The sequence below is a fragment of the Dermacentor silvarum genome, chromosome 11 (genome assembly GCF_013339745.2).
Source record: "Dermacentor silvarum isolate Dsil-2018 chromosome 11, BIME_Dsil_1.4, whole genome shotgun sequence".
NCBI lineage: Eukaryota > Metazoa > Arthropoda > Arachnida > Ixodida > Ixodidae > Dermacentor > Dermacentor silvarum.
This window is the reverse complement of record NC_051164.1, coordinates 46,703,305-46,712,054: the sequence shown is the minus strand read 5'-3', so window position 1 is coordinate 46,712,054 and position 8,750 is coordinate 46,703,305.

The window sequence follows — 8,750 nt, the reverse complement described above, 5'->3', positions numbered from 1 at the left end:
GAGTCTACTGCACGCCCCGGTGGGATCTCTTCAAGCCATCCCGAAGACTCGCCGTAAGCTTCGTTCGCAGCTGGCATACAGCTCTGCTCGGTTCCGATGTCACCTCGGCGCACTGAACGCTGTCGCCTAGCCGGATGCCTCGCACGGGAAGCGAGGACCACGGAGCCGGTCACGACGCACAACTCGAAGACGCCATCTTGATGATGATGAGCCTCACACATGGCACGTACCCGCAATGAGGGATGGGTTAAAGAACGTGTGAACGTGTGTCATACTACGAATATATAAACAAATCTAGCAGAGCAGTCAATGCCCAGATGGTATCTGGAAAGAAATGTTCCTCCAATTCCTTATAATGAATATGAACATCTCCAGACTGACAGACTGTGGACGTTTTCGTTTTGTTTTACAGCACCTCACTGTTAATCCTTAGAAAACTGGACTAGCCTGTAACATGTGTCACAACGTCAAAGGAGACAGAGAAAAGATGAAGAAAGATCTACGATATGAATTGCAAATCATCAAGATCGCGAGGCAATAAATTGGAGACGAAGCGATTAACAGTGGGTGAGCAAGGATTGCTTCAGCTTGGAGCCAATGTTTCGACTAGTGTACTTGTCTTCGTCAGGGAAATAAAGACGAAGTTCAAGGAAAAACAAGGTGACAATATGAATCAGGTTGGCAGGTCAGGGTTATGTTTCCTGTCACAGCCTTGGTGCCAACCAGTGATGATAAGACATTAATTACATCACATTAAAATACGAAATAAAATGCAGTCATGTTTCACTTGGTGAACATTTCGCCAAGTGAACTGGCCTCGTTCACAATTTTTAACTTGCAGAGGAAACCTGGTTCATCTGAACGAACCAAATGCGTATGCGTGTTTCATGTACTTCCATGTCCTCCTTGGCTACAATTTTCGTCTTCTAGTGTCACTCTCGTCCCGCCTTCGGAAATGTGATGAAGAAAAGGTGATCAGTGTCTGCCACCTCATCTAGCTGAGGGAGACAAACTTAGACTGAACTGAGACGTTTCTAAATGTGTACATGGGTGTAACCACTAGCGTAAACTGCTCCGCTTCCTCCACCACCTCTCTCTGTATTGCAAACATCGCTCCTGCTTGGTAAATACATAATTTCTTTTTAATGTATTTTTGCCATAGCAATTATATGGACACTCGAAGCAAATTTCTGCCGTCGCCGTGAGGTTCTGTATAAAGTCCAAGGGCGATAAAATTGTCGCCGCGCGCCGTATGCTGTATGTACGAGTGAAAGCGCGCGAGAAACGCGCGCTTTCACGGAGAGCGAACGCACGGTGGAGAGCAAACGCGACGTCTTCCGTCGTGCAAAAGGACATGGGGCGTATACGAGGGAAGGAGGGGAGGCAACGTTTAGCTGCGGCACCAAATGCCTATCTTGCGACCGGGCGCAAGGGGAACTGGCGACTCAATCTCCCACGTGAAAGGAGGAAAGCGAGAAGGCAGCGCGGAAGGGAGGGGGTGCGGCTTCTACTCTGCCAGCAACCGCGTACTTGTACTTTGCGCGACTGCGGGCTGTCACGCGCACCACATCATGAAAGCGACCTCTACACGGCTCTTACCTTTGTATGAGTGGTGCTTTATGCCGCTAGAGCACTGCACGGGCCCGGGCCGGCCCGAAAGCCCTGGCCCGGCCCGGCCCGCGGGCCAGGCCAGGCCGTCCGAAGCGTATGTCGGCGGGCTCGTTCTTGATGCCGCGGGCCCGGGCCGGACTCGGGCTTGAAGCCACGGGCCCGGGCCAGACTCGAGCCCGCTCATTGAAGGGCGTAAGTAGGCCTTCGATCACACGCGACCGTTATGCATTGCATGGTTCAATGCATTCTGTGCCAAGCTGAAGTGACACGTGCAAGATGACTGTCATCATCATGATCAGCCTATATTTATGTCCGCTGCAGGACAAAGGCCTCTCCCTGCGATCTCCAATTAACCCCGTCTTGCGCTAGCTGATTACAATTTGCGCCTGCGAGTTTCCTAACTTCATCACCCCGCCTAGTTTTCTGCCGTCCTCGACTGCGCTTCCCTTCTCTTCGTATCCATTTTGCTGCTCTAATGGTGCATCGGTTATCCATCCTATGCATTACATAGCCTGCCCAGCTCCATTTTTTCCGCTTAATGTCAACTAGAATATTGGTTATCCCCGTTTGATCTCTGATCCACACCACTCTCTTGACTGTATATCTTATCAAAGAAAATAGTAAAACAGATTAAGTTCTCATATTTAACAGCGGAGCTGTTTCAGCCGGGCGTAATGTGTCTGCTGAATCCAAAAATGTGGGCCGATCCTGGCAACAGCGCAGAAAGGGTCCAAGCGCAATGGCAGATACACCTGTGAACTAGTGAAGCTGAGCCTGGATAAGTCTAGCTAAGAATGGTGGGGACTACTTAAACTTAGTCATCGATAGACAATTGATAGCCAATGAATAGCTAGTTGATAATCGATTAATAATTAATAAATTCCCGAAAATGCTGGGGATGACTTGGTAGTGCTTAGCCTAGCCCAAATACGTGGCCAATATACTTGCAATAGCCAATCGACAGCCAATCAGTAGCTAATTGATAATCGATCAATAATCAATAAATTCAGATAACTTGGCAGTGCTTAGCCTAGCCCAAATACGTGGCTAATATCTTGCGATAGACAATCGATAGTCAATCAATAGCTAATCAATCATCATCATCATCATCATCATCATCAGCCTATATTTATGTCCACTGCAGGACGAAGGCCTCTCCCTGCGATCTCCAATTACCCCTGTCTTGCGCTAGCGTATTCCAACTTGCGCCTGCGAATTTCCTAACCTCATCATCCCACCTGACTTTCTGCCGTCCTCGATTTCGCTTCCCTTCTCTTGGTATCCATTCTGTAACCCTAATGGTCCACCGGTTATCCATCCTACGTATTACATGGCCTGCCCAGCTCCATTTCTTCCGCTTAATGTCAACTAGAATATCGTCTACCCCCGTTTGTTCTCTGATCCACACCGCTCTCTTCCTGTCTCTTAACGTTACTCCTAAGATTTTTCGTTCCATTGCTCTTTGTGCGGTCCTTAACTTGTTCTCGAGCTTCTTTGTTAACCTCCAAGTTTCTGCCCCGTATGTTAGCACCGGTAGAATGCAATGATTGTACACTTTTCTTTTCAACGACAGTGGTAAGCTCCCAGTCAGGATTTGGCAATGCCTGCCGTATGCACTCCAACCCAATTTTATTCTTCTGTAAATTTCTTTCTCATGATCAGGGTCCCCTGTGAGTAATTGACCTAGATAAACATATTCCTTTACAGATTCTAGAGGCTGACGGGCGATCCTGAATTCTTGTTCCCTTGCCAGGCTATTGAACATTATCTTTGTCTTCTGCATATTCATCTTCAACCCAATTCTTGCACTTTCTCGATGAAGGTCCTCAATCATTTGTTGTAATTCCTCTCCATTGTTGCTCAATAGGACAATGTCATCTGCAAACCGAAGGTTGCTGAGATATTCGCCATCGATCCTCACTCCTAATCCTTCCCAGTCTAAGAGCTTGAATACTTCTTCTAAGCATGCAGTGAATAGCATTGGAGAGATTGTGTCTCCTTGCCTGACCCCTTTCTTGATAGGTATCTTTCTACTTTTCTTGTGGAGAACCAAGGTAGCTGTGGAATCCTTGTAGATATTTGCCAAGATATTCACGTATGCCTCCTCCACTCCTTGATTACGCAATGCCTCTATGACTGCTGATATCTCTACTGAATCGAATGCCTTTTCATAATCTATGAAAGCCATATAGAGAGGTTGATTGTACTCCGCAGATTTCTCGATTACCTGATTGATGGCATGGATATGGTCCATCGTAGAATACCCCTTCCTGAAGCCAGCCTGTTCTCTTGGTTGACTGAAGTCAAGTGTTGTCCTGATTCTATTGGAAATTATCTTGGTGAATATTTTATACAATACTGAAAGCAAGCTAATCGGTCTGTAATTCTTCAATTCTTTAACGTCTCCCTTCTTATGGATAAGTATAATGTTGGCGTTCTTCCAGCTCTCTGGTACACTTGAAGTGGTGAGGCATTGCGTATAAAGGGCCGCAAGCTTTTCAAGCATGATATCTCCTCCATCTTTGATTAAATCTACTGTTATTCCATCTTCTCCAGGCGCTTTTCCCCTGGTCATATCTTTCAAGGCCCTTCTAACTTCATCGCTAGTTATAGAAGGAGCTTCTGTATCCGGTTCATCACTATTTCGAATGGAAGAAGCTTGGCTGTTTTGGCTACTGTACAGGTCAGTATAGAATTCTTCTGCTGCTTTTACTATGTCATCGAAATTGCTGATGATATTACCATGCTTATCTTTCAGTGCATACATCTTGCCTTGTCCTATGCCTAGTTTTCTTCTTACTGATTTCATGCTGCGTCCATATTTTACGGCTTCCTCAATTTTTCCCACGTTATAATTTCGAATATCCCTTACTTTCTTCTTGTTGATCAGTTTTGACAGTTCAGCGAATTCTATCTGATCTCTTGAGTTGGACACTTTCATGTTTTGCCGTTTCTTTATTAGGTCCTTTGTTTCTTGGGAGAGCTTCCCTACAGGTTGCTTTGGTGCCTTACCTCCCACTTCAATTGCTGCTTCTGAGATCAGCCTAGTTACGGTTTCATTCATTAGCTCTATGTTATCTTCATCTTCCTGTTCTAAAGCTGCATATTTGTTTGCGAGCACCAGCCTGAATTGGTCTGCTTTTACCCTGACTGCCTCTAGGTTGGCCTGTTTCCTCTTGACTAATTTCACTCTCTCTCTCTTCAAATTGAGAGAAATCCTAGACCTCACTAACCTATGGTCACTGCACTTAACCTTACCTAACACTTCTACATCCTGCACTATGCTTGTATCGGCAGAGAGTATGAAATCTATTTCATTCCTTGTTTCTCCATTAGGGCTTTTCCAGGTCCACTTCCTGTTGCTGCGCTTCCTGAAGAAGGTATTCATTATTCGGAGCCTATTCCTTTCCGCGAATTCTACTAACATCTCTCCTCTTGCATTCCTAGAATCGACGCCGTAGTTGCCAATGGCTTGCTCACCAACCTGCTTTTCCCCCACTTTTGCATTGAAATCGCCCATGACTAAAGTATACTGAGTTTGCACCTTTCTCATTGCTAGTTCAACATCTTCATAAAACTGTTCTATTTCTTCATCATCGTGACTAGAGGTTGGGGCATAGGCTTGCACTACCTTCATTTTGTACCTCCTATTCAGCTTGATTACGACGACTGCTACCCTTTCATTAATGCTGTAGAATTCATCAATGTTGCCCGCTACGTTGTTATGCACTAGAAATCCTACCCCGGATTCTTTCTTATCTGGAAGACCTCTGTAGCAGAGGACGTGGCCGTTAGTCAGTACTGTGTAAGCCTCACCAGTTCTTCTAACCTCACTAAGGCCAATAATATCCCAGGAAATGCCTGATAATTCTTCAAATAGTCCTGCTAAGCTAGCCTCACTCGAGAGGGTGCGCGTGTTGAACGTTGCCAGGTTCAGTTTCCATTGGCGGCCTGCCTTGACCCAGAGATTCCTAGCACCCTCTGCCGCGTAGCAGGTCTGACCGCCGCCTTGGTCAGGTGCTCCGCAGCCACTGGGAACTGAGGGCCATGGGTTAATTGTCGGAGTCATGAGGGAGGTAGTGGCCGAATACTGCACCAGGGAGGCCAATTCCTGTTCTGGTGAGGGAGTGACTTTGATGAAGCTTAATGGGCCTGCCTAGTTTGGTTGCACCAGAACTAGTATAGCCCCACTAGCTCTCGGCAATATGTACTGTTTTTTTCTTTGCCGGTGTCAGGCACCACTCCATGCCTGAAAATGTAGTGGAATTGAGCAGGATTCGAACTTACGACCTTCAGATTTGAAGTCGGGTGTTCTACCTCTACTCCACGCTCCAGTCTACTCCAGCTAATCAATAATCGATCAATAATAAATAAATTCCGGGAAATGCTGGGGATGACTTGGTAGTGCTTAGCCTAGCCCAAAAGCCAAGACTAGCTAGGTGCCCATCAGCTCCGCTGTCTCTTTAGCATTGCGCCGCCAGTGCAAGCTATATATACGCATATTTTTTTTTCTTTTCCGCGCAAGGAAAAATAAATTGTACAAAGAACCACTCCTCAAACCATTTCCATATTAACGCTTTTGCGAGTGCAATATTACCAGTGTCGATACTATTGCATTATTTTAGCCCTAAGACCAGTTTCTTTTGTGCATCAATGCATAAAACAGCGTTTTCCTCAAAAAGTTAACTCGATCGCCCATGGATTTCATCGGACACTTTGAAAATTAATATCTCAAAACTGGTTCAGTCCTGAGAATTCGTTCCAAATGAATACGCCTTGCGAAATCAGCGGCTATAATTCGTACATTGAAAGATGTGCCCTAAAATAATTGATTAAAAATGTCATTAGCGTAATTATGTTAATTCTTCAATTAGGCGTTTTGATTTCTCGTGGAAGTAATGGCCGCCTCATCGAGTAATTTAGATCAAGGATTATAATTGTGCTATCTGCCAAAGGAAATCTTTACAAATTTGCTTCAGCTAAAATGAAACACTCTGTATATATGCATGCTAAATGACATCATAGAACCATATCGTACTAATCAAGGTAAGTGCATGCGCAGCAGCGGAAAAATAGCAGCACAGGCAATAGGCCGGATTACTGATGTTCCCGTAGGAGGAACAACAATTTCGGCCTTTTATTTGCTAAACAAATTAGCAAATAAATTTGTTTGCAGGTTGTATAGCTGTTATCAATCTGTATAGTGTTGCATAGTGTTATGACTGTATAACGAAATTCTAACTTGTTAGTATAGTTTCACATGTGTTCTCTTTGTTGTTGTATTTGTGCCCCCCCCCCCCTATGTAATACCCTCGGTTGCGAGGGCCTTTAGGGGTATTTTGTATAAATAAATAAATAAATAAATAAATAAATAAATAAATAAATAAATAAATAAATAAATAAATAAATAAATACTGCAGCTGATTAAACCTCGAGAAGGTGAGGCTGACAGATGCGGTACAATCTGTAAGTAAAAAAATATTTTTTTTCTTACAGGCCGTTCCTGGTCATGCACACGCGGGCCCTAGCTAAGCTTAGTAATGAACGCCCGGGCCTGGGCCGGGCCCGGGCTTGGAACCACGGGCCTGGGCTGGTCTCGGTCATGTACGCCCGGGCCCGAGCCGGGCTCGGGCTTTGTATTACGAGCCCGGACTGGGCTCGGGCCTCGTAAAGCGGGCCCGGGCCGGGCTCGGGCCGAAAGATCAGGCCCGTGCAGTGCTCTATACGCCACTGTTTCCGTTGAAGCGATAGACCGCACGAACCCTCGCTCGCTGCGGCTGTTAATTCCACGCCTGTTAATTCAGTTGTAAGCGAATGTGTCCAAGTTTATACAGCCGATAAAAATACTATCCCTACCACGTACAGCTTTCTACTAATTTGCTATCAGAATTGATGCTTCGCCTTTCGGGCGAAACTGCGACTTTTTCATATTTCATTGTATTTTCGCACGACTAAACTAGATCTGGGAACAAATTAATAGGTTTGCCACCGGGACCAATGGAAGAACGTGTTTCGCAGAAGGAAATCGCCCATGGAAAATTTCTTCTGTGAGTAACCGCTGTAATGCCACATGTTCTTTTCAGCCTAAATGTGATAAGCGTTGTGACAGCTATGTCATCACACGATATGTGCTTGCGATACTGAGGTGCTTATGCATCTTTAATGTTGCCACATGTACAAAGATGGGCCTGTCCTATCAGAGTGTAGTGATTGCTGTAGCACATTCTATAACTTCGATTAGTTTGTCAAGGAAATCTAGGCAGGCAAGTCTGCTTCTATCAGACATGTCGATTTAAACCTTGACTTTGGAAGGTCGTCTTCAAGCCAGTCGTCCATTTGAGTCATCAATGCAGGCAACTCTGCTTCTGCTGGACGTCTGGATTTTGGCCTTGGCTTTGAAAGGTCATCTTCAAGTCAGTCGTCCGCTTTACTCACTAGAGCTGGACCAACTTGTCTGCGTTTCAGTGACTGCGAAGATGTCCAGGGAACATCTTCACCAGCAGGACCCAACAAATAGACGTCATCGCTGCGTGTGGCAATCGCCTCTTTGAACCGTAGTTCCACTTTCTGCAGTTACACTTCTTCACTGGGGTCCATTGTCGACTGGTTGTCATGTTTCCACTTACGAAGAATGTTTAGTGGAGTGTCCCCTTCGGTTGTCCGCAGTGATGGGCAAGCTCCCTTTCGCAGCAAATATAATCCAACTTCAAAATGCCCATTTCTCAGAGCATCATGTAGTGGTGTGACACCTTTCATTCCGGGGCTACTTACATGAGCACCTGCTTCTACAAGGCACTTCACAATATCTAGGTACCACCAGTTTGCTGCCTCATGCAGTGGCTGCCACCCGCTGTAGTCTCGGATGTGCACAGAGTGGCCCATCCTAAGCAGCTCTTTTACCTTCTTCAAGGAACCGTCAATGCAAGCCTTGTGTAGTTTTGTTTCACCCTTTGTGTTGATCTTTTCCTCCAACTTTTTCCTCAGCCTCCGTGCAAGTGTCACTGAATTCAGGGTCACTGTCGCTGGCACCTGACATGTCCATCCAGATCGATTTCAGACAAAGTGCCTGACTGCTAACTTTGGGTGGAGCTTTCAGTTTCAGTCTGCACCGGCTGCAAGCAGCTATTCTATCCTATCCT